The sequence below is a fragment of the Anolis carolinensis genome, chromosome 2, assembly GCF_035594765.1.
Source record: "Anolis carolinensis isolate JA03-04 chromosome 2, rAnoCar3.1.pri, whole genome shotgun sequence".
In the NCBI taxonomy this organism is placed as follows: Eukaryota; Metazoa; Chordata; class Lepidosauria; order Squamata; family Dactyloidae; genus Anolis; species Anolis carolinensis.
Window position 1 is genome coordinate 236,706,580 of NC_085842.1, and position 26,628 is coordinate 236,733,207.

Below are 26,628 nucleotides of genomic sequence, written 5' to 3' on the forward strand. Positions count from 1 at the left end.
ACAAAGTTCTGGAACACAACACACCAGATATCACAGTTGTGGAAAAGAACAAGGTTTGGATAATTGATGTCGCCATCCCAGGTGACAGTCTCATTGATGAAAAACAACAGGAAAAACTCAGCCGCTATCAGGACCTCAAGATTGAACTTCAAAGACTCTGGCAGAAACCAGTGCAGGTGGTCCCGGTGGTGATGGGCACATTGGGTGCCGTGCCAAAAGATCTCAGCCGGCATTTGGAAACAATAGACATTGACAAAATTACGATCTGCCAACTGCAAAAGGCCACCCTGCTGGGATCTGCACGCATCATCCGAAAATACATCACACAGTCCTAGACACTTGGGAAGTGTTCGACTTGTGGTTTTGTGAAACGAAATCCAGCATGTCTATCTTGTTTTCTGTGTCATACAACATCGTTGTGTCAATAATAATAATAATAATAACAACAACTTTATTTTTATATCCCGCTGAGGGGGACGTGGGTTTAAAAAGAAAATTTTCAAATATATTTCAAATGACTATAAGTCCCATGTGTTTTGATTGACTTAAGTTGCCTTTGCAGCCCTCCCTGTTCACCCGCTCATACTCTGGCTCCTTCGGCAGGCTTTTCCATAATCCCTCCTTATTATCCAAGATATTCGCTTATCCAAGCTTCTGCCGGCCCATTTACTTGCAACAAGGAGAAGATAAACAGGTACAGAGATCATAGTCAATAACATGAAAGCACCATTGTCTAAAGAGTCACACGTTACAGCATAGAAAACAAATGGAATTGCATGGTGGTTAAGATGCCTGTGACGTGGCCAATATTAGATGAATGGGGTAAATGATCTTTGTAAGCCAATAAGAATATACTTATTACTTTCTGTAGAAGTGATAAAAAGCATTGCAACCATTTTGTAAGTGTGACAAATCCTTTTATTGTATTGATGTATGCATGTTTTTGTCATTATTGCTAAGCTCGTAATAAATAGCTTTTTTGCAGTTTGAAGATCCAACTTTCGTGGTGTCCTTCCTTGCCCTCTCCACTGAAAGGGGCCTCCTGCTTTGACTTTGGATTAAGAGAAATATTTTTACATCTTTGCCCCTTCACCGCCTCCATCTCCCCGCAGGGATTCGGGGTGGCTAACATGGGGCCAAACCCAAATAGTCACAACAGAACAGAATAAAATACACAACATCATCAACAAATGTCCTTTAATAAACTCAGAGCCACAGGTGCTGTTGATTTGCCATTCCCATTATCTCCACTTTGCATGGCGATAAGCAAAAAAGATGGGAGTTGTCATTCGATAACACATGGGGACCCTAAAGAGGATTGACCACTGTAATGTATTTGTCTTGCATAAGGAAAAGTTAGTGTGTGGCCTACCTTGGGTTGGTTTGCGAGCAGCCATTTTGTAAAAAAAAAAGAACCAGGCAGACATTTTGTGTGGCTCCTTTCTAACAGAATCCAGGGGGAGGAGCTAGATAGAAGCTTTTTGCATGAGGTGGCCTGATTGGACAGATGCAAATAAGTGGATGCTAAGGCACAAGAGAGGGGCGGAGCTAAAATGGCTATTATAGCAGTTATTCCTGAACATTCTAGTTGGCTTTGAGTTGGGAACAGTGAAGGAGTCAGCTGGTTCCCTGGAGTTCAAATATTGTGATAACTGAGACAGTTACTGGTAGGAGCTGGTGGTTAGCTAAGAGCTCAGGTAGGACAGAGTGTCCTAGTTTAAGTTTAAAAGTCAGGTAGTTGAGCTGGGGCAGCTAAGGAAATATCTGGATCCCTAAAGTTCAGTCAGAGAGTTAGCTGGGATAGCTAATAGCGATAACTGAATAGCTGAGAGCTAAAGAGAGAACAGATAGTCCTAGTTTAGATTTGAAAAAGCAGTTTAGTCAGGACTTCAGAGTCGAGTTCAAGTTTTAAAAATCAGTTTTCAAAGTTATACTAAAGGTTTTTAGGAAGGAAGGCCAAGGAATTTCATAAAAGTTACACAGAAACGTTTTGAAGTGATAACCTCTTTGGAAAGCATTCCAAAAACATTAATTGCTTATGTTTTATTCTTTTGTATTGTTGTATATTGGCATCGAATTCTGCCAGTTTTGTAAGCCGCCCTGAGTCCCTTCGGATGAGATGGGCGGGATAGAAGTGATGAAATAAATAAATAAAAGTCATTTGTTATCCATCAAGGATTTTGTACCATATGTATGTTCCTGAAACCGTCAAGCATATGCGCCTCGAAAGAGTCAAATAAATAAATAGTTCTTGTTTCATCATATAATACGTCTCACTCTCATATATAAACCTCAAAGAAATAAAGCAAAGTTCCTCAAAAAGTTGCAGAATAGACTTTCCCCTCAGTGTCTCTTTACATTGCATATGCGCATGCACTCGCACAAGTGTCCAAGGAAGCAGCGGCTGGGGTCTTGGATTAAAGATTGCCCCCTGCCTTATTGAGAATCTCATGGGTGCCTAGTATGTTACATATGAAATGGTGGCAGAAGAAAGGTATTGAAATTCCCTCCCTGTCAGAAAAGTTTTGTGCCTCTTGCACATGCATGTGTTGATGTAAAAAATTATAGTTGGCCCTCTGTGTCCACAGATTCTCTGTCCATTGATTCAGTGGCCCTTTGAAGGCAACCATAAGGCTGCTGTGGCCCTTGATGAAAGTGAGTTTGACACCTTAGTATTAGTAAATATGTGAGGGGGGGAGTCATAGGAGGGAGCAAGCTTGTTTTCTGCTGCCCTGCAGACAAGGACACAGAAGTATGACTTCAAACTTCAGGAAAGGAGATTCCACCTGAACATTAGGAAGAACTTCCTCACTCTGATAGCTGTTCAGCAGTGAAACTTTCTGCCCCAGAGTGTGGTGGAGGTTCCTTCTTTGGAGGCTTTTAAGTAGAGGCTGGATGGCCATCTGTCGGGGGTACTTTGATTGTGCTTTTCCTGCATGGCAGGGGGTTGGACTGCATGGCCCATGAGGTCTCTTCCAACTCTATTATTCTATTATTATGAGAGCTTTCCATTTTGGTGACAAGAAATCTTCAAGTAGCACAGACATCCCTCTTTGCCCATGAAGACAGGTCCTTTTAGCTGTTGTCCTGGGAATTGAGGATTGCTCTCTGAATAGCTTACAAATTCTGGAATTGATTTATTTGGTTATTAAGGCCATAAATTCCTAAAGATCACCATTACATTCTATGCTGTGAGGCAGGTGTGGAGATCTTTTCTGACTTCAGCATTCCCATTGGCCAAGCCTGCATGAACCGTGGTGAGCAATCATGGGAGTTCCTGTAACATCTGGATGGCCATATGTTCTTCATCATTGGGATGCTATAACAAATCAGTGGAATTTAGCAATATGTTTTAAATAGCAACACAATCACTTATGGCTTGCTTAGAATAAAGGTACCTAAATATGTTCCAGTGAACGGTTTCATGAGAGGGAGGTATTTTATTTATAATGTTGACATTATTGTGTATATTTGAAAATATTTCCATTGAATAAATGATAAAAGACTGCACGCTTTTCATTTGTTTGTAAACAAATATTAATGTTTCTTATAAATCTTCAGGGACCAAATGGATGACCAGCCTGCAATCTCCCCTTCCCTCAAAGTGGAAGACATTCTATTCTGGGGACTTCATCAGATTACACTGGGAAGTGTTCAGAAGTGTTCAGAAGAAGAAAGTTCAGTCTAACTCCATTCCCTAATAAAAAGGAGTTTTTCCCTACCTTGGAATCACACGTTTTAGTGCACTCATTTGTCTTGCATATTTTCAATGAAGAGGCTTCCACACTGCAGACATTTGGCCCCGCCCACCACTTTTTGATACTTCAACTCCCACAGTTCACAAAAGCAGGGAGGGAGGGAGGGAATCCCGTTTGGAAGGTCAGAAGCAAGGAGAGGCTCAGCTGGTGTTTTGGACTACAACTACCACAATTTCCAAAAGTAGAGAGGGAGAAAAGTGGTGGAGAGAAAAGGGGTGGGAGGGAGGGAATCCCATTTGGAATGGCAACAGCACTGGCCCTCCCAACAGAAGACACAAACAAATCATGGAAGGAAGGAAAAAAGTACCCTAAAAGGCTATCTTTTTTTTTTTTTTTGCAAAGTAGAAGCGTTATGAGGTAGCTTACAACCAAACCTTCTTGCTTGAGAAGCATAAGGAAATGCCAGAAATTACCCAAAAAAGTTTATTTTGGCTCCTTCCACAAATTGGGTGATTCTGACCTGAGAGCAACGAAGGCTACTTCATTCAAAATTTGGCAAAACATCTGGTGTTTTGAGAAAAATTCATTTCCTCTCTTCTTCCTGATACATTGGAAAAAATGGCTGCCCTTCACATTTAAAAGACTCAAAAACTGCACTTTAACCAAAACGAGTGTAGTGGACCCACAGAATACCAGATTTAAGTTATGTGATGAAGTGAAGTGGATGGTGTTAGTCTCCTTCGCCCAAATAGGTCTAAGAAGGCTGCTTACTAAGCTTGGCATATATTGTTACAAAGAAAAGCTGAACATCAATTATAATAAAACAAAGGTGATGGTGTTCAGAAAAAGACACCCACAGTTCAAATGGTCCATTGATGGCCATCAGATCGAACAATGCAGGGAATTTAAGTACCTGGGTGTACATTTTTCAGAGACTCTATCATGGAAGCTCCATACAGAACATAGCAGAATAGTGGCGCTAAAATGTATTGGAGGAATCCTCAGATTTTATAACACAGCAGGGGGCCATCTGGTTGCCCCAACTCTGAAAATATTCCAGAGCAAAGTTATTGCCCAGATTCTGTACGATGCCCCAGTCTGGGGATGGGATTATTTACAGATACTGAAATTGGAGGCCATCCAGAATACATTTCTGAAGAAACTTCTGAGAATCCCACCTGGCACTCCAGCAGCCTTGGTCAGAGCAGAGGTTGGTCTACCCTCCATAAGATCCTGCATTCACATTTCCCTATACAACTACAGTAGAGTCTCACTTATCCAACATAAACGGGCCGGCAAAATGTTGGATAAGCGAATATGTTGGATAATAAGGAGGCATTAAGGAAAAGCCTATTAAACATCAAATTAGGTTATGATTTTACAAATGAAGCACCAAAACATCATGTTAGACAACAAATTTGGCAGAAAACGTAGTTCAATACGCAGTAATGCTATGGAGTAATTACTGTATTTATGAATTTAACACCAAAATATCACGATATATTGAAAACATTGACTACAAAAATGTGTTGGATAATCCAGAATGTTGGATAAGTGAGTGTTGGATAAGTGAGACTCTACTGTATTGGAGAATCATAAAGGATTCCTCAGCTATGGTTTTCCCAAAGCTATGCTTTGAACATCTATCAGAATGTAAAGTTTGGAGCTCAAAACACTAGAAATTGCTGAAAGTATATCCTATCCCAGTGATGGGCAACCTTTTGTGCTTGGTGTGTCAAAATTCACCAAAAAACCTAGCATGATTTGGGTGGTGTGTCACTTCGAGAAAAAAAACATAATTTTGCAATATGTATAGTTTAAATAACAAAAATGTATAATTGTAATACAGTGTTCCCTCACTTATCGCGGGGGTTACGTTCCAGGACCACCTGCAATAAGTGAAAATCCGCGAAGTAGGCAACTATATTTATTTTAATATTTATACATTATTTTAGTAGTTATACACTATTTTAAGTCTTTATCAACTAATCGTGTGTTGATAAATCAGCTCCTCCTGTTCCCGCTTGGGCTCCTTTTCTCTCCATGCAGCTTCTCCTTCCTACCTACTTTAGGCTGTAAATTGTAATTTTTTATGATTTATAATATTCTTTTAGAGTTTATTGATAACCGCAAAACAGCAAATCCGCGAAAAGTGAACCGCAAAGTAGTGAGGGAACACTGTATATAACTGTATTTAATTAACCAAAATCTATTTAACTTACCTGCTTAGTGAGTTCGTTTCTTTGTTGGTCTTGATAGGATTTAATTTGTGTGGGGTGCTGTGAACTTATGTAGATAAGTGAGGGGGAGGCAGAATTCTTTAATTAACCTGCCTATTAATAACTTTTTGTTGCTGAATTTCATTGGCTAAATCTTCAATTGAAGGCTGGTATTTGTACACTTCAAGCCCAAGCAAGCGCTACTAACTTCATCTGTCAATCTGTTTCTTTTGTTGGTTTTGATATTATTTAATGCTGAGAATAAAGTCTCACAAAAGTGCGTAGAGGGAAAAATTGTGAGTAAAGCCATTGCTATATTTTTCAGTGTGCTAAAAGTGTCTGGTTGTGATGCCTAGGGCATCTTTGGCCCCTGACCCTGTGGCCATTACTGTCCAGGACGAAGAAGACTTTGGTTTTCTTCCATGTCAGCAAGATTCAACTTCTTTCCAGATGCCTTCTGTTGACATCTCCAAGCCAGAGCCAATTAAGGATGCCCTTGAAACAATGCCGGTTCTCCCAGATTCTCCTGAAGGTTTAGTGTTTGATCGTAGGGCTTTTGTGAAAACAGAGATTGCAAAGACAAAGCTTGCGGAGAAGCGCCAGATTAGTGGAGCGTGGTGACTATGGCTAAGCCCTGTTCTCTTGGGAAGAATTTGGGAGTTAGACACCTGGCGCGGTGACTGTGACAAGCTCAGTTCTCTTGGGAAGTTTTAGGGAGTCAGGCACCTGGTTTGGGGGAACTTATGAACTTCAATAAAAGTATTACGCTGGGTACTTTCCTTCGCGGTATCAACTTTACTTCTTACTGGGAAGCATCATCGTCTCTAGCTCTTGGAACCCAAGCGGCCTGAAGGTGCGCTACTCTTGAGTAAACCGGGAGCCGGTCTACCTCCTTGCCCAAGTTTGGACTGCGTTTCAGCCCCTGTTCATCTAGTTCATGCCTTGCTTTGAAATCCTGCTTTTGGACATTTACTCCTGAGAACTCTTATTGCCTCTTGGATCCTTTTCCCCACTCAATGCTCGAGCTGAGTTTGAGTGTGTTTCGGTTTCTGGACTTTGGACTTTAATATTGGACATAAGACTTTCACTTATTGGACTAATTTTGATCTTTCCTGGAAGGTCAATTGCTTATTCAACTTTGCTGCTTATTTCCTTTTGGAACTTTAATTGCTTGAATAAAGATATTATATTGTTATTGGCCTCTGTGTTGGTTTCAGTGCTCTCGTTGCCTAGGGGTGTAACACTGGTAATCGTTTCTAGGCACTCCAAATTTCCTGTTTGTAGTGGCACTCCTCTTGATTCTCCAAGCAACACCTTTCCAGATTCTCAAGCTTTGACCTCAAGTCGACAAACACCTGAGCCCAGATACTGTCTTGAAATTCTGCAAGTTGCATCTCCAAATCATCAATTTGCATCCATTGGAAACCATTTAATTCCAAACTACTGTTGGCTACTACATCAGTATACTTCATTATTTTCATGGTCTGGTCTAGGCTTCTAAATTGATTAAATTTATTACTGAATTGGTCAAGTAACAAGCCTAAAACATGCTGGTACTTTATATGCAAGGGTTCCATTTCATTTTGTACAACTGCATTGGCCTTCTCAAAATTCTTTTTTACTCGAGGAAAATACGTATAAGTTTAAATTTCTACATCTTGCTTGAAAATTTTAAGTTTACTTTCAAAAGCTTTTATGTATCCAAACATAACGTCAATACTTTTACCAAAACCTTGTAACTTTAAGTTCAGTTCATTAATATGAACAGAGAGATCTGTAAAAAACATCAGGGTGTTGACCCACTTATCATCATTGAGCTGAGGAAAGTTTCCCAGAACCTTATCCTCAAGAAATACCTTAGTTTCTTCAAAGCACTCCACAAAGCGCTCAAGAACTTTGCCTTGGCTCAGCCATCTTACGTTATTGTACATCAGCAGTCCACTGTAGGTGGAATCAACCTCCAATAAAAGTGCAGAAAATTCTCGCTTGTGAAGGGGGCGAGCAGCTATTAAATTAACTATTTTTATAACAACTGACATTAAGTTGTTTAAGTTGGTGAATTCTGCCTTGGCATATAAAGCCTCCTGATGGATAATACAACGAAAAGGCACAATCGGATGTCCAATAGCTTCCGTAAACAATTTGGCAAATCTAACTTTTTCCCCCATCATGTTTGGTGCCCCATCTGTTGTCACTGAAACAACTTTAGAGATATCAATGCTTATGTCACAGAATGTTTGTATAACAACCTTACATATTTCGCTTCCTGATGTACTTGTTGGCACTGATACTTACTTTATCAACTTTTTTCTCATTGTGAGACCATCAGAATATCGACCAGTAATAGCCAACTGAGCAGGTAATGTGACATCAGTAGTTTCATAAAGAGAGATCGAAAAATATTTACAATTACTTATGTCTCTCTTTAATTGATGTTGTACATTTGTGTTCAGTCTCATTATTCGGTCCTTTATGATATTTCTACTGAGTGGTAATTCAGATATTCTCCTAATAATTGCATCTTTATTCTACATATCGTGAAATAGAACTGGTGCACATCTTAAGAGAGTTTTTTAAAAAATAAATTCTCCCTCACTGAGTGCTTTTCCATGCTGAGCTATAGAGTGAGCAATGCTCAAACTTGCAGATGTTAAATTTGTAGAGCCTTTTACAAATTTAAGAATGGAATTAGATTGGCTCTTATAAAGGTGTAGCTGCCTGGGAATGTATTCTTTCCTTTCAGCCTCACTTTTTTTCAAGAGCTGGGAATGATTCGTTTCAAAATGTCTGTTAATATTCAACGTTCTGCTTCCTATCATTTCAGTACATAGAACACAAAATGATCTGCCATTTTTTTCTATAATGCCATGCATCTTGGTCCATGTCTCTTGAAAGGGTTGGCTACTGCTACTACAACTTTCTTTACTTAACCTTGGGTTTTTTTTGTTTTTTGTTTTTTTAAAAAAATTAGGGTTCTCCATCAGGGGGGCAGTGACAGATGTCTGCCTGTTAGCCCTGCAGGCAATTAGGGGTTAACTAGCCTAACTGGCCACAAGATGGCACATGTAATTGTCTTTTAGGAAAGGGCAGGGTTAATAAGCAGAAATAGGGGTTAATGAGGATACACAACAGCAATAGTGGTGAAATTGAGTCTTCACTATGCTGCAAGATGGCGATCCTTATGTAAATTAAGATGGCTGCTGCTATTTATAATGGCAGGAAATGGCACCTATAGACAGGCCCTTGCCTCTTCCAGCCTCCTCCTCACTTATATCAGTAATGATGGTCAATTAGAAATCCATGACACCCCAGAACAGCAGATTGGATGATGGTTGCTATGATTATGTGGTTGCAGGTAATGCCGATCACAGGGCACACAGAGATGAGTCCCCTGCAGAATTCCACTGCTTCCTGCCCGCTGAGAGGAAGTGAGGTCAAAGATCCCCTAAAGGCCTAATTGGAAGTTCCAGAACTAGACGCTCTGTGCCGGAGTTCTGTTGCTTTGGTCTACAGACCTCTGGCACAGAGTGTCTACACTACACTACAGCAAATGTTTCATCCTTGGCTACTGCACCTGACCGTGCAGGAGCCAAGGATGAAACGTCCTTCTTGGCATGTAGCCATGTGTCAGCAAAAATGGCTAGGCATGTGAGTGCTGACACGCGTGTCATAGGTTCGCCATCACTGATCTAGCTCATCTTTCTCCTTTTCTAATTCTCTAAAAAAACAAGGAAAAATATCTACATACTCGTTCTTTAGAATTCTGTCTATGGTCTTCTGAGAAAGATGGGCACCCAGTGATGTTGCCGTCATCGATGGAGTTGCTTGCAAGGGCCACTTGGCCATTCCCCAATACTGGTTGGCTTCCTCAGCCAGCGCCTTATCGGCGCTGATTGGCATTTGTGAGGCTACCTGTTGACTGGCTGGAACACTAGAAGCGCTAAGTGTGCTTGTGGCTGCCTGTGTAGATGAACTTCCGGTCGCTTGCTCTGACTGACTTTGGTCCCATGACCACAGAAAAGTTGTATTTGTACCTGTTGAAGTGGTGGGATTGCCCACCACCTGCACTTGAATTGGAACGGAGGGAGCCGCCTGCTCACTGGCCACTACGGGTAATGCAGTTTGAACTGATGACGCTGGCTGCACTGGTTCTGTGTGGCCCTAAGATGGGTGCAGAACCTCCTGGGAATCCCCAGCCACTGGACCGGGCTGCCCAGCTTCATTTTGGGACCTGCTACTCCAACCAGCATCTATAGCACACACATGAGAATGTGTTTACTTGCCCGACATGCTGGCTGCGGGCTAGTAGTAGGGGTGGCTGCCCCTAGCTGCTTTTCCAATGTGCTGATCTTAGCTAAAAGCGTGTTGTAGTCATCTGCTGTAATTCCCTCATCCTCCGATGAAGGCCTACTGGGAGGTGGGTGGGCTCTTAGCCAGTGTCTTCTTGGCTGGGCTCTTGCCCTTCAGTCCACCGACGTTCTTTTTGGATGCCGTCCCGTAAAAAATGGAATGGCCAAAAGATGTTTGGAAATACTTTTTGTATCAGTTCTTGTTACAATGTTACAATGTTGCAGAAGTTATGAGGCAGTGTAATTCCTCCTGTGCTGTGTTCTACTGGTAGCTTGTTGTTTCCTATATCTAGCAATTGATGGGTGAAATTTTTAGCTGGTTGGTCTTTCTGGAGTTGGACTCGCATATTTGTTACACAAACATGGAAGAAAATCAGGAGCAAGTAACAACCATTGTGGAATTACAAAAACTGAGAACAAAGGTAGAAATAAAAAGACTTGATAGAGAAATGGAAAGGAAAAGAACTGAGTGGGAGAGGAAGAGAATAGAAATAGAGAGTTAGAAATAAAAAGAATTAAGAGAGAAACTGAAATGAGAAGAATTGAGTGGGAGAGAGAAAAAGAGAGGAACAGAATTGAGAGGGAAATTGTGCCTGTCGAGAGAGATGGAGTGGCCCTCCACCATGAATGGCAAGGTTCTCAAACCCTCTACCACAGGCTTAAACATTCCCAGGAGTCTTCTCCTATGCAATGCCCATTGCCTCTTCATGAGCTGGTGTTTGTCGTCATCACCTTCTTCATCTTCCTCCTCCGAGGAAGACTCCAGCTCCTGGCTCTCCAAAGATGTCAAAGAAGAGCAAGAACTCAGGAGCTCATCCTCTTCATCTTCCAGTTCTGACAAAGAAAATTTTACCACCTTGCTCTTTGAAGTCTTGGCGGCCGCACTACATTTTCTCATCTTGAAGATGACATAGCCAAGGACCATAAGAACGTGCCACCAAAAAATAAAGCAACAAGAGTCTGCATTCCACAGGGCGAGGAAAGGGCAGTCATCTGATTCCATCTTTCCACCTGTGAAATGGAATCTCTCCCAACCATCTCTCATTGAACCAGAAGTGGGTCACAAAGGAGCCGTTCTCCTGGCCTTCTGTGACTGACAATCCAGATCCGATCCAGACATTCTGTTCCTATGGATACAGCCTAGGATCAACATTGGCCTTTTGAAGTTTCTGCACGACACTGTCGACTCTTAGCAAACAAAATTACTTGCATATTTTGACGTACATACATACATACGCCAAAGTAAGAGCAAATTCAAAACACCCTTATGTTATTGAAGACCCCAGACCTCCCCTAATGAAAGATATGCAGTACATAAGTTGAACTCAAGGATTTATAGTTTTACCAAGGACAGAGGACCCGAGAAACTAAAAACAGCCTCTGTCCCCGGACCCCCATGCACCCCGACCCAGCGTTTGGCTTGGCCGCATAATCAGATCAGTGGCATTATTATTGTAATAATTATAATACTGCAAATGACCAGCCCAGCTGATGCTCAGCCCTATAGATGTATATACTGTATATGTAGATCTTTGGGTCGAGTTACACTGAACAATGGACCTGTTCTGAGTTTTCCAACTTGAGAACTACCTGTATTCCTTCTTGGGGTCTCCCATCCAAGCATTGACCAGGCACTGCTTAGAATCCTAGAGTTGGAAGAGACCCCCAAGGGCTATCCAGTCCACCCCCTTTCTGTCAGACAGGAAGACACCATCCAAGCCCTCCTGACATCTGTTTCAATGCCTCCAGGGAAGGATGGAGACTCCGTTGTACTCCCATACACTCCATATTCCATTAGAGTTAGAAGGGTCCCCCGTATGCCATCGAGTCCAACCCCATTGTGCCATAAAGGAAGATACAAGCTAAAACCCCTTTCGATAGATGGCCATCCAGCCTCTGATTAAAATCCTCCAGAGGAGAATAGAGACACCATTGGCTCCCTAGTAGTTTATATTCCACTCTATCTTGAAGGGAACCCCAAAGGCTATCTAGACTATGTTAATAGAACCCTATAATCCTAGGGATCCCCAAAGGCCATCTAGTCCAACCCCCTTCTTCTAAGGTGGGTTTGGAAATTGAGTTTACTTCATTTTAAACTGTGGTGAGGTGGGGAGAGTGGAAAGCCATCTAAAAGTTGCATCGACTCCTGGAGTTTCCCCTTTTTCTTTGCTCTGGAAAATAGTCTAGGGAGGGGCACATGCTTTGCTCACCCCCACTTCAGAAACATAAATGGAAGGAAAGCTGGAATTCTTATCTTAGGAAGAATGTGAAAACCTCACATATTAGACTGGAAACAGATGCTGTAAAAATCTTGGCAACCATTTGCAAATTAAAGGGGAATATTACTTTTTTCTTGCGCAGCAGGGAAAGAATTTGCCAAGGGGTGGGGAGTTCTCATCAGGTACATAAGATCAGAAAAGTGGAGTATTCCTTTAAGTTAAAGGGTGAATCCAAAATGAGCAAAATAGCATGGTTTAGAATAAAAACCACATTTTCTCCCTGATAGGACTGGAAAGAAAGGAAGCAAAGCAGGATGTAGTTTAGCTCTAATACCTGTTAAAATCATAAATATACCTCTCGTATTGAAGTTTACAATGCAGTATCAACATGTTTTATAATAGCATACCTGCCATGTCTATTAACAACATTTTCAGAATGGTAATGCTTTAGTGATGCCAATAATTCTAGAGTAAAGGGATCCTGCTTCCTTTTATAAAGAGACCGTAAATTTCAAACCAGTGGGGGGATATCTACTAGTAAATGTTTTCCTCAGATTCAGTTTTGGAAAGTGTTCTTTTTCTTCACCAATGTAGCATTCTGATGTACTGATTCTGGAGAGCTAGGACACCTTCAAGAGTTGGCATACGCAGTGGGAGAATCAGAGGAAGGGGATTTTGCTACGTTGGAGCTAGAGCCCCAGTACAATATTGAATTTTAGCAATGAAAGCAGTTCAAGTCTATAACCTAGGATAGAGTGGGAAACGTCATTCAAGTTGAATATTAAATTCAGTTTTAGAGAAGACATGGCTGCATTACAGCGGTGGGTAGAAACTAAATGAGGGAACCATACCACTAGTATATTTTAGCTCCAGAACAATGGTAGATAATGAGTATAAATATTTTAACAATCCCTGACACACTGGGGGATAGGAATTACAATTTCCAGTTTTCTGAAGCACTGGCTTAAACTCTTATTGCCCAGAAATAAAAATTTAAGATCGTGATTTCAGTTTTTCAAAATGGGAATAAAGCCATCTGAGAAATTATTAGAACAACAGTATTGTGGGGGAGGGAGTGTGCTTGCCCAAAGAAGCCCAGACGGCTGGAATTGATCCCCAAAAGGACAAGGTTCAGCCCTAGATTCCCTAGCAATGACATAGGCATGTATTGAAGGATAATAACTGACAGGTTTGAGCATCAAACTCACGAGGAGACTCTTGTTTTATATTTTCTTGCCTTGATGAGTCTTGTTCCCCTTACAGTGAAACACTCACAACTAGTCATCAAGAGAGCCCCTAGTGGCACAGATTAAACCACAGAGCTGTTGAAGTTGTTGACCGAAAGGTCGGTGGTTCAAATCTGAGAGTGGGGTGAGCTCACGCTGTTAGCCCTAGCTTCTGCCAAACATACAAATGTTAGTAGATCAATAGATACTGCTCCGGCGGGAAGGTAATAGTGCTCCATGCAGTCATGCCAGCCACATAACCTTGGTGGTGTCTACAGACAACACCGGTTCTTTGGTTTAGAAATGGAGATGAGCACCAACCCTCAAAGTTGGACATGACTGGACTTAATGTCAGGAGAAAACATTTACCATTAGTCATCAAGAGTGGTCTATACGGATAATATTCAGGAGATGACTTCTTCAGTGCTGTACTACACCTGAGTCAAGATAGTGTGTCAGCAGGTATAGCTTGACAAAAAGGAATAGTCTAAATAATTATATTTCAAGTGGAAAGAACATTTTCAGTGAACATAATAACCACCCTGTGTACTCATTGCAGTGAGGTCTGTTGCCATAACATTTCTCTCAGCATCCTAGGAAAGACAATTAAATGGTAAATGAATATGTTGTCCCATATTCACATCAGTCATGCTGGACTATGTAAATAATTGAATCCTATTTCCATAACAGTTTCTAGTTTCATGCCCCCCCCCCCCATGAACTGCCCAGTAAACTATATTGGAGCAGAAATCTAATGTTTCATAAAGCAAATGAGAGTTTAGTTGAGTTTGTACTGTCACCCAGGCAACAGCTGTTTGCAAGGAACTTTATATATTTATCACTGCTCATTTAATGTGACACAGTGTGCCCTTTTGTGGCTCGTAAATCTGATTGGAATGGAGCAAAATAGAGGCCCCCATTCCAATTTATTAAAATACTTACCATTTGATGCAAGACACAAATGCATATTTCAGTTCATTTGTCACTATCTGTGACAGATGGCCTTTGCTTTCTCAAGACCTCACTGATTCCATGTTTGGAATTGGAAAAAATCTTCCACCAAAATCATGCCTTGCATCTCTAGGCATTTTTGGCTTCCACTTGCTTTTTAAAAGTATTCCTAAATGGCTAGCCTCCTGGGACAGAGATAGAGAACTTTTATTTCCACCTAGAAGTCAAATTCTGATTTGGAGAGCAATTCAAACTGCAATGGGTCATCCAAGGGCATAGAATGAACCCAAAGCAAAAGGGCATGTACACATGAGTACCTTACATTTTCTCACCAAGCATTAACACACAACTCAATTCTGTATATACCCATTTCAGAGTAAGTCCTCAGCCTACAAAGCCCAATTTAATTATATTCATTCAGGTGTACACATTTTTGCACTCACAAATGGGAAGTAATTGAAAGATATGGAGATTATCACATGAGGTTTATGGCATATGTTTGAAACTCCCTAACCATGAATGGAAGTCTTCACAATCCCATGATGTCATTCTAAACTCATTTCAAACCAGTTTGCTGGCAATTGTCAGGCTGTCTTTTTCAATAGATCGGGGATCTTATTTTGAGGCAGCAGAAAGTGCTAACTGGGCTGAGTTGGTGCAAGGGGTCAAAAGTTTTGCTGTAACAAGTTTGGGACATGCACGTATTGTTGAGGGCATCACTTTCCACCACTTCACTTCTCTGTCCCCAAGTTGCTCTCCATTCCACTTCCAGTGAGCACCTGGTGAGAACCTCTGGCTGCAAAACCATAACTGCATACTTTTGGACTGTTCTTTTAAAATAATTCAAATAACTGTGCCATTTTGTAGGTAATTCTGGTACTTATTATGGATTTCATTTGTTGATTATGCATTCCTTCCCTCTTTTGCAGTGTCTGTTTTGCAAATTTTTCAGCTCATGCATGCCCTTGCGGCCCAAAGCAAGGTTTGGCAATCACAGGTGCAACTCTCCCTTGCAGAATACACAAAATAGGAAAAGGCTGGGAACTGCAAAACACATCTTTGAAAATTAACATTTTAAATGTTTGTAGGGACAATTCTAGTGTTCTTCAGAAATGTGGAAGTGATTAACTGCACAGCTGCAAACTCATTCAGAGACGATGTCGAAGTCTCCTCAGATCAGACTTGTACCATTCTTCTGGGGGGAAAGGAAGGCATGGACGAAGTCGGTTGAGACGAGTTACATCCCAATTATTGTGGTAAACCGAAATGCTGTCAGCTAAATGAAAATACTTTCAGCAGCCATCTGTGTGATAAGAAGAGTGGCTATCCTGGCATGCTCCAACTCTCACAAGAATGGGTTGTAATACTAGAACTTGTTTTTAGGCCCATGTATGGTTAAGTCCTTAAACTGGGGAAAACCATGTAGAGATGGGTGTAATCCATTGTCAAAATCCCTCCCTCCACTTCCACACAGCTTTGTACAGTTTTGAACATAAAGGAAACCTTTGGAAAATCTGATCTTCTATTGTTCAGCTGTCTTTCAGAGCAGACAGGAATTTTGCTCATAATCTCTGACATTATAATCCTGAACAGCTGTCTCTTTGTGCAGTAATTAGGTACAACTTTTCAAACAAGCAGAAATATCTGAAAATCTCAAGGTTTTACCATAAGTAATTGTTATGACATCATGTTTCTGTACTATATATTTGATGCTTTCAACATGACTGCTTTATAAAAGGTTATGTGGAGATAACACGCATCCTGTACTGTAATAATCGCACCTGCAGATATAGCAAATTAATCATTACTGCATGGTGATTAAACCTTTTAAGTTAATTTTATATATTTTGTGAATCAGTTGTTGATCTTAATTCAGCAGTTATCTATCTAGTTAACAGTGAATTTAGTTCTAAGAGAACATGTTGCAAATGGCTGATAGTTCAATAATATCCAGCTATTCAAAGTTAGCTTCTTTGTCACTGCATATTAGCTTGCACTGCATATGACTTTTTATATTGGTGAAAACAAAAAGAAATCAAAGTCGTCGTCATCATCATCATCATCATCATCATCATTATCATGGGCAATCACTTATGGCCAAGTATGATTGTCCTTCAGATGTCTTGGTGGTGGATCCATAAGTGACTATGATGACATATTCTGGATCCACATGGTCTTTCACAAAGAGGACATAGATTTCCAGATGGAAGGCAGTCACGACAAGAGTTCGCTTGATATGCCTTCCTCTTGGCATCGTTTTCCTTTTTCTCTGTATTCTTCCCCTTTCAAAATCCATAATACTGTTGGTAATAGCTGACCTCCAGTTACAATGCTTGAGTGCCAGGGCTTCCCAGTTTATACCACATTTTTTAGGTTAGCTTTAAGCCCATCTTTAAATCGCTTTTGTCATCCACCGACATTCCATTTTCCATTTTTTAGTTGAAAATAAAGCTTTGGGAGACAGTGATCGGACATTCAAACAACACAGTCAGTCCAGTGAAATTGATGGCAGAAAATAATCATTTCAGTGTTGTTAGTCTTTGCTTCTTCCAGAATTTTGACATCAGAAATCAAAGTACTCTTAACAGAATGAAATGTTGCTTTGTCTTTGTCATTGACTTTTAAAATTGAGACTAAAAGTTGGAACAGATTCACTCTTCCACTGGCATGACATCTGTAAACTGACAATAACAGCAGGGAACACAGTCTGGAAATATCTTTTGCAGACACTCTGACACTTAGTTCTATGTACCGGTACATTTTCACCTCTTTCCAAGAGATCTTCCCTCCGATTTGGGTTTTTCTGTGCCAGTAAGGAGTGTGATTTCTAACCTCCACGCAAATTATTTCATTACTGCTATAAGATAAGCTTTATTGGTTTAACAGATTGTATACAGCAGAGTAGCATTTCTGCCCTTTCATTGATGGTATCCAGCATCTCTTTAAAATCAACTAGTTCCCTAAACAACAAATTCTAACCAGACAATCCCTAGCCAGTGATAATATTTCCTATCACTGGCTAAGTTAAATCCATGGGCTTGTGGGCACCCCCTTCCATCAGTGTGAGGACAATGGAACCTAGACTCTCAAATGGTATATAGTGCAGAAGCAAAAATAAAACCAAAATGCACACCCATGACATATATGGCTGACCCAGGCCATAGTTATGAGAACTGGACAATTAAGTTAGCAACAATTAGCAACAGAAGAACATTCACTCCCCTAATCCATTCACAGCCTTTATATCTTATATATCACAGCCTCAAATTACCAAGTTGAGGCAAAGAATATCATTTGAATAAGGTTACTAATTAATGCTTTCATTGCACTGGACAGCTATTAACATTTGGCTATGATGGCAACAGGGATTCCAAATCCAATCACTACGTGGGAAGAAAGGAATTTTATTAGACAAAATACTACCACATTTTTTCCTACCAATCAAAAGATATCTTTAAGCTTTGACTTATATCCCAATATATCTGTCTTCGTATTAGATCAAGGAAAAGCTTTGTATACATAAGTGAATGCTTTGGCCTTGTGCCTCTTTTCATGCCATAAATCCACTAGTCATTTGTTTTGCTACTATTTTCCTACTTGCTGTGCCAATCACTAGGCTTGAAGTCTGGTTGGAATCTATCCCATATAATTTTTAATGGTAAAATCTGGCATGAAGCCAGCTTGAAGGTCGAAATCCCAACATCTGGTGAATATACCTTCTGGCACAAGTGGCAGTCAAATTGTTTCCTTTCTCTGTTGCCATGCCTTGATCCATCAGAGCACCTGGTAAAAATGTGGTTTCTGGCCATAAATTACTTCAGAATTATATAAGACACAGCGAAATTCATGCCAGTTGCATTCTATTAACACTAAGAATAAAATCTCAATTGTTTTCCTTTTGGAGTTATATAAAGTATGTTTGTTTCTGCCTGACAGTGTCTGCATGTCATAACTAGAATTAATATTTTTTGTAAGTGCTTCAAAGAACACTTTCAAGTTTTCCTTTAAAGCTACCTTTTTCATCTTAGAGTATATGTGGAACGCCAAAAATGTATTGCTACTGCAATTCTTAAATAAACTTAGTGGGGGCGGAGGGGGGGGATATATCCCATTGAACTCAATGGGTCTTTATTTTCTGAGGAAGCCCATGAAGAATTGCATTGTGAATTAGTCTGAATGATAAAGAATGAGATAAATGAAGTAATCAATAACATTTTACAACGGGGTACTGTTTTTTCTTTTGTTTTACATTTATCATTCACTGCCCCCATCTTTCAAGGCTCTCAGGACGACCCATTACTCTATAACAGGGATCCCCAAACTTTTTAAACAGGGGGCCAGTTCACGATCCTTCGGACCGTAGGAGGGCCGGACTATAGTTGGCCACCAAACAATAAATAATAATAATAATAATAATAATAATAATAATAATAATAATAATAATAATAAGGGTTGGAAGAGACCCTTTGGGCCATTGAGTCCAATCCCCCTCTGCCTTTGTGCACTGAAAGCACAAGCAAAGCACCCCTGACAGATGGCCACCCAGAATCAATGTTAATATAGTAGAGTCTCGCTTATCCAACGTAAACGGGCCGACAGAACTTTGGATAAGCGAATATGTTGGATAATAAGGAGAGATTAAGCAAAAGCCTATTAAACATTAAATTAGGTTATGATTTTATAAATTAAGCACCAAAACATCATGTTATACAACAAATTTGACAGAAAAAGTAGTTCAATGCACAGTAATGCTATGTGGTAATTACTGTATTTATGAATTTAGCACCAAAATATCATGATGTATTGAAAACATTGACTACAAAAATGCATTGGATAATCCAGAACGTTGGATAAGTGAGTGTTGGATAAATGAGACTCTACTGTAATAATAATAATAATAATAATAATAATAAAGAGGGTTGGAAGAGACCCCTTGGGCCATTTATTCCAACCCCCTTCTGCCTCTGTGCAGCAAAAGAACAAGCAAAGCATCACTGACAGATGGCCACCCAGCCTCAATGTTAATAATAATAATAATAATAATAATAATAATAATAATAATAATAATAATGGTTGTAAGAGAAGAATAGACCCCTTGGGTCATTTAGCCCAACCCCCTTCTGCCCTTGTGCCGTGGGGGCCGGATAAATGGCTTCGATGGGCCGCATCCGGCCCCCGGGCCTTAGTTTGGGGACCCCTGCTCTATAACATTTAATAAAAATATATTCCTATTTTCCTTCTCTTTTTAGAGTTAGCCATAGTTGTTCTTATGCAGATGCCAATTTTAAGCAATATGGCTGGCATTCTGTATTGCAGTTTTGAATTTGTGACATATATTTACAGATCTGCAGCTGTATTGTATGTGAAAAACACGATAAAGAACAGAATGTAAATGCCAGGGAAGATCCTACATCCATATAGTAGAACATAACATTCTGCTAAAATGGTTATGTAGGACTGCGAATGGAAGGCAGCTTCCCAGAGGCAGATTGCACTACAGGTTGGGCATCCCTGTTCCGGAATCTGAAATCCAAAATTGTTCACATGGGTGGCTGATATACTGAAACCTTTGCTTTCTGATGGTTTATTATACACAAACTTTATTTAATGCACAAAATTATTTAAAATATAGAGTATAAAATTACCTTCAGAGTATGTGTCTGAGGTGTACATGAAATATAAAATAATTTCAAATTTAGACATGGATCCCATCTCCAAGATATTTTTATGTATACATATACGGTAGAGTCTCACTTATCCAAGCCTCGCTTATCCAAGCTTCTGGATTATCCAACGCATTTTTGTAGTCAATGTTTTCAATATATCGTGATATTTTGGTGCTAAATTCGTAAATACAGTAATTACTACATAGCATTACTGTGTATTGAACTACTTTTTCCTGTCAAATTTGTTGTAAAACATGATGTTTTTGGTGCTTAATTTGTAAAATCATAACCTAATTTGATGTTTAATAGGCTTTTTCTTAATCCCTCCTTATTATCCAAGATATTCGCTTATCCAAGCTTCTGCCGGCCCGTTTAGCTTGGATAAGTGAGACTCTACTGTATATTGAAATACAGGTATTCTTAAAAAAAAACACCCAAAAATCTAATATCCAAAATTTTCAGGTCCCAGGCATTTTGAAGAATACTCAACCTGTACCACAACTATTCAGTGGTCACAGAGGGTGAGAGAATCAAAGAGTGGAAAAGTTACTTTTTGGATTACAACTTCCAAAATATTTTCCAGCCAGCAGAGCCTCTGGGCCTGCTGACAATGGTAACTGGGGAGCTCAAAAACTAAGCTTTCTAAATTTTAGAAAATGCCAACTTCTTTGTTGACAAACCTGCGAGACACAATATCTTACTTACTTTAAAAAAAAAGCTGAATGTGCCAAAAAAGTCATTTTTATAGAGGTGACTTCTACAGGTTGGTGGATTGTAGCTCTCTTCATATATCCCCTTTGCTGGCTCAGGATGAAGAGAGTTGCAGCTCAACAATATTTGGAGGACCTCATGTTTGCTGGCCTATGTTTCTGCATGGTACAATCATGCGTTGTCAATGAAATCTTCATTGAAGAATTCAGATGGCTTTTCCTTCTTAATGTTCAGCTCAACCCATCATGGAATTCAACCCACACCCTAGAATTCATCAAAATTGCATTTTCCATTGATTTAAAGAGAGGAATTTGGTTAGTGCATTTTCCTATGTGCTGGGAAGAGCCTCCCTTTACAGGACAACATTTTCCTTTCCATACATAGAAGAATTGTAATGCAGCTATTATCTGTGAATAATTTTGTAGCTGAAAAGGGCCCTTTGGGGAATGGAGAAATCTTGAGTTTCATACTTGCAATCTTTTCTGCTGAAATGGTGTGCACAAGCATTTCCGTGCCTTGATATCATTGTCCACTTGTCAGAACAGGATTTTCCAGTAACAATTTATGAGACACAAACTCTCTTCTCTCCCCACTTGATGACATAATGCAGTTGAGTTTCTCAGTTTTAAAATATGTCCTCCCCATAGTTTAATACCTGGCTTTGCTGCTTTCACATCATATTTAAGTCACACATGGAAATCAATTTAGCATTTTAAAGTCATCAGGGACCTTAAAATTATTCTGCTATTTCACTTACATTTTTTCTTATTTCTTTTACGGATGTGCCTCAATCCCTGCACTGTTTCTCCCAACTCTTTCCTTTTCCCATTGCTGTCTCTTATAGGTTTCATTCCTCAATCCAATATTTTAGAAGCCTGAAGCTCTAAATTAGGTATGTTTAGTGGGCTTTGCCTCCAGACACATGTACATAGTATGGAGTCCCTTTTTTCATGTCAGGAGCCATTTGAGAAACTGCAAATTGCTTCTGGTGTGAGAGAATTGGCCATCTGCAAGGACGTTGCCCAGGGGATGCCCAGATATTCAATGTTTTACCATCCTGTGGGAGGCTTTACTCATGTCCCCGCATGGGAAGCTGGAGCTGACAGATGGGAGCTCACTCCATTCCCCGAATTCGAACTTCCAACCTTTTGGTCAGCAGTCCTGCCGGCACAAGGGTTTAACCAATTGTGCCACTGGGGGCTCCATGGGGTCCCTTGAAAAACTTATTTCTAGCAAAACTGTTATGAAACTGTAAAGGGAGAGATTGTCATCAAGGATAAGGAGTGCAGATAGAGCCAGTCTGACTTTCCTTGGAAGAAAGTTCTACAATAAAGGTGCCATTTCAGAGAAAGCCTTGCCTCATGTACTCAACAAATTAGACTTTGGATCAGACCCATAACAAGATCCCTGTTAAGAGTCTCAGAGTTTAGGCAGATTCATGTATAGGCAGGCAGCTGTTGAGGTCCTTGTAGATCAGGGATCCCCAAACTAAGGCCCGGGGGCCACATGCGGCCCATCGAAGCCATTTATCTGGCCCCTGTGGACTAAATGGCTCAAAGGGTCTCTTCCAACCCTCTTTATTATTTTTATTATGATTATGATTAACATTGAGGCTGTATTTATTCCTGTTTTGTTTTTGTTTTTTACTTCAAAGTAAGATATGTGCAGTGTGCACTGCATAGGAATTTGTTCATAGCTTTTTAAAAAAACTATAGTCCGACCCTCCAACAGAACTGGCCCCCTGTTTAAAAAGTTTGGGGATCCCTGTTGTAGATCATGAAAGACTGTTGTTTGCTCTTGAAGAAATTGCTGCACCACAACATTTGATTATCCTAATATGTAACCTGTATTAAGGACAAGAAGCCACCACTGAGACAGAGTATGGAGAAACAAAATGAGTTTCCACTGGCAAGTGCTAGGACAGGCAAGGCAGCATAATATCTGACTATGTAATGTGCAAAATTGAATGAAACTCTGAGAAAGAAAGTGTGAAAATTGGAATAAGGAATATCAATGGTTTAAGATATACAGATGACACTGTACTAGCAGAAAATAGCAAAGATTTGGAATGACTACTGAAGAAAGTCAAAGAAGACAGTGCAAAGGTAGTCTGAAGGATCCCCTCTCTAGTCTGGCTCCAAGTTCCAAATCCTTGGGCTTTAGTTACTCACTTGGCTCTTTCCGCCCTCCAGATCCATCTCTGGATCATGTACTTGGGCCAATCATGGACTAATGGATGTCTTGTTCTGTAGTACTGCATTAATTCTACAGTGTAGACACACCCTTAGTTCCTTAAGCCAATGAAAACCTAAGCAATAACCAATGAGCAAGCAAAGGGTTTTGTAACTATTGCTGCCAGTTGAACTTTGTATAATGTTGACATTTTCAGTGTATTAACACACAAACGAGACTTTAAGATGCTAGTTTTACTCCTGTACAACTCATAACCATGAACAGTATTCATAAGGGCTGTAACCGAAACTAAAGCCCCAGAGAAAGAGGCACATCTTATCACAAGGGGGAAAATAAAGAATAATTAACCAGGGATTTTGGCTCAAGGCCTGATAAATACAGTCTGTGACTCACTTTGATTATATGACAATGAACTTCTGTACAATGAAATCGTTGTTCATTGAATGAAGTTGGAAATAAATGTTTGAAAATCTTTCAGTCCACTTACTCTTGGTAAACCTATGACCACATCTTGTTTGAACTGAATGTACCTACTTGGCTGGATGTCAAAACACACAGAATGAACAAAGTCGAAACTCGTACATGTATTCTGAATATAAACTTACATGTAAGTAGAATAATACAAAATGTATTGGAGAGTGTTTAGGTGACAAAGATTTTATATATCCTTCACAGTCAACAGATGCCCATAATATGCATTTTTTTAAAATCAACAGTGCACTACAATATCTGGGGAATAACTCCCTGAACTTACCTTAGAAACAGGAAACAATGTATAATAGTGAATCCTGTTGAAATAAACATTCCATCAGAGGTTTCCAAAGCATCACTGGAGAGGACCTAGAAAGTGAGAACATATTTTGCTGGATTTATGTAGGTAAAATCACAGGCACTGGTCCCATGGGCATGGGGTTTCACTTTATTCTACTTTAACAGTCATGGCAATATCCTATGAGATCCTGGAGTTTGTAGTTAGTGGAGGCACTAAATATCTCTGATTGAAAAGTAAGAAAAACCCTCCCAGAACTACAAATCCAAGGAGTCCATGGGATGTTGCCCATAGCAGTTATTGTGGAATATAGTGCTATAATTGTGTGTAGTGAATGGCCCCAAAATTCAAGTGGATAGTGCAATCGGGTCTTACATGGAATAGGTGTGTGTGGGATGCCATTTTGTCATTTGACTCAGGCAGTAAAATGTATTGGGCCAGCTCTGCTTAGGTTTTCAAAAACTCCTCTCTTTCATCTAATCTGGGATGCCTGTTCATCTCATGACCAGGTGATGAAGGGGAATTGGGAGCATTACAACTATTTCTGTCCCTCTCCCCAATGAAATTTTCCTTCAATCCCCAAATGTCTTGTACTGCAGTAATTTAGAACTTTTGCTGAACATCTGGATCTACAGTTTAAGTGTCCAAAGAAAAGTAGCAAACAAAGTTACTAAGGGAACACCAACACAATAAATAAAATGGTTTCACGTGTGAATGATTTCAGTGTCTCACTCCTTTTGATCCTACTGCTACTCCCATGACCAACCTTATTTTGTAGTAGGGCCAGAATTTTCCCTAATATAGGAATACTGTTAAAGGTAGCCAGAGGGAGGGGAAAAACCATCTTTTTTTCCTCCTTGTCTGCCCCAGAGTATTCAGAAACATTGATAATACCAGCCATCACACTTACCTACACAGGACTTTAAAGATCCATGCTCTAGACACCAAAAGTCTTGAAGCTCACTGAAATACTTTGACAAATCACTCCCTTCCAGCCTACCTTATATTGTTATATTGTTCTTATATTGTTTTCTTTATTGGTTTTACTTTGGTTGTTTATTGATTATTGTTCATCTTTAGTATTGAATGTTTCCCATTTTTGTGTTGGAAACTGCCCTGAGTCCCCTCAGGGTGATAGAGTGGGTTACAAATAAAGTTGTTTTATTATTATATTGTTACCTTACAGGGTTGTGTGATGATAAGGGAGGAAGACCAGCACCAATTGAGAAAAGACCAGATATACTGTAAATATTACTAATTACATACTGTAAATATAACTAACACTGCTACCAATAATGAGAGACTGGCTTCCAGCACTACTCATATGTTGCTATGCCAGTGACATGTTGAATACACATTGTTTCATCATGGAAGCAGAGTACATTTCCCCCTAAACATGCTGTAATAACCATGTGAGTTTCTTACTATGGAATAGCGCCACAGTCTTCCAGAGAAATCTTACATTCTCATCTGTTCAGATGTCTCCTGACATTTCATATGGCATCAAAGCATAGTTCAGCAAATGCAGAACAACGCCGGATCATTGCTATGCAGTGACCTTTAGGTTTACCTGTGCCTTCTATAGTTCTCACAGGAAATTATTAGCACCAAATTTCCAGGTTAGTTGCATCCTTCATTTTGTAAAAGGAGTTGCATTAAGCCCCTTTCCATAATAATGTGCCTTTCATTCAAATAACTGCAAATGTTTCACCACCATTAGTCATTAACATAATGCCTGGAGGCTATTGTTGATGCTGGTTCCTGAACCATACTACCATTTCATAAATTAGATTCATGTTGCCTTAAACGTATTTTGAGAGGAAAAGTCCAATAAGCGAGAAAAGTGAGTGTTAAGGGTAGCTAAACAAGCATCAGCTGCAAGGACAAATATTGTTACAGGCACCACCCTTATAGACATCCACTGATTTTCTTTTCCTTGCATTTTTCCATTTCATTTCTATACAGATATAATTATGTGTATAATTAGAGGGAATGTATTCTAAAAAGAGCTATGCACATGAATCTCAAAAACAGTTGTCTTTCAACTGGTGTTCCTTTTTACGCTTTGAGCGTCTTTCGAGCTACTTGGCTGTACTTCATGTACTGTTGCTACACAACTCACTGTGCAAACCTGCAGTTCCTTTTATAGCAAAGGCCAAGGGACAAGTTGGAAAGTCACCTCTGAGGTCAAAGACATACCTCTGAGCTTGAAAGAGAAGATTCGATCTCAGAGCACTTATCCTTGCAGAATCACCCAAACTCCTTAACCAGAAATAGATCTCTGATGTCAGAGAGATGGTAAAGAAGAAGGTTTAAGGGTACAATGTGGACTAATAAATGTGGTGTAAAGGTTGAGCATTGGACTAGGACTGGAGACAAAGGTCCGCATCCTTGTAATAGTGTTATTGGTAAATTTCTGTTTATTTTGAATGAGGGAAGCATTTGGGAATTGTAATATTTTCTGCATTTTATTTTTGTGAGGAAATCCCTTTTTCAAGATCTCACATCTTTGTCACACCTTTTTAATATGGGACCTCTCAAATCCCACTATGGAAGGAGGCGATCCTTATTTCAGGATCCCAGCCACTGCCAGCTATAAACATTTGAACATGTGCGTGCATATGTTC

At 39.9% G+C, this 26,628-nt stretch overlaps 1 long non-coding RNA gene across 1 annotated transcript; it reads right to left on the bottom strand.

The window, feature by feature from the left end:
• Positions 1-2,853: 2,853 nt before the first annotated feature.
• LOC134296598 (uncharacterized) lies at positions 2,854-25,777 on the bottom strand. The gene is made up of 3 exons (XR_010003393.1): positions 25,181-25,777; positions 23,987-24,072; positions 2,854-3,319 (listed from the first exon to the last, which is right to left on the bottom strand). It is a non-coding gene; the product is annotated as an uncharacterized LOC134296598 (long non-coding RNA).
• Between the last annotated feature and the right edge of the window lie 851 nt (positions 25,778-26,628).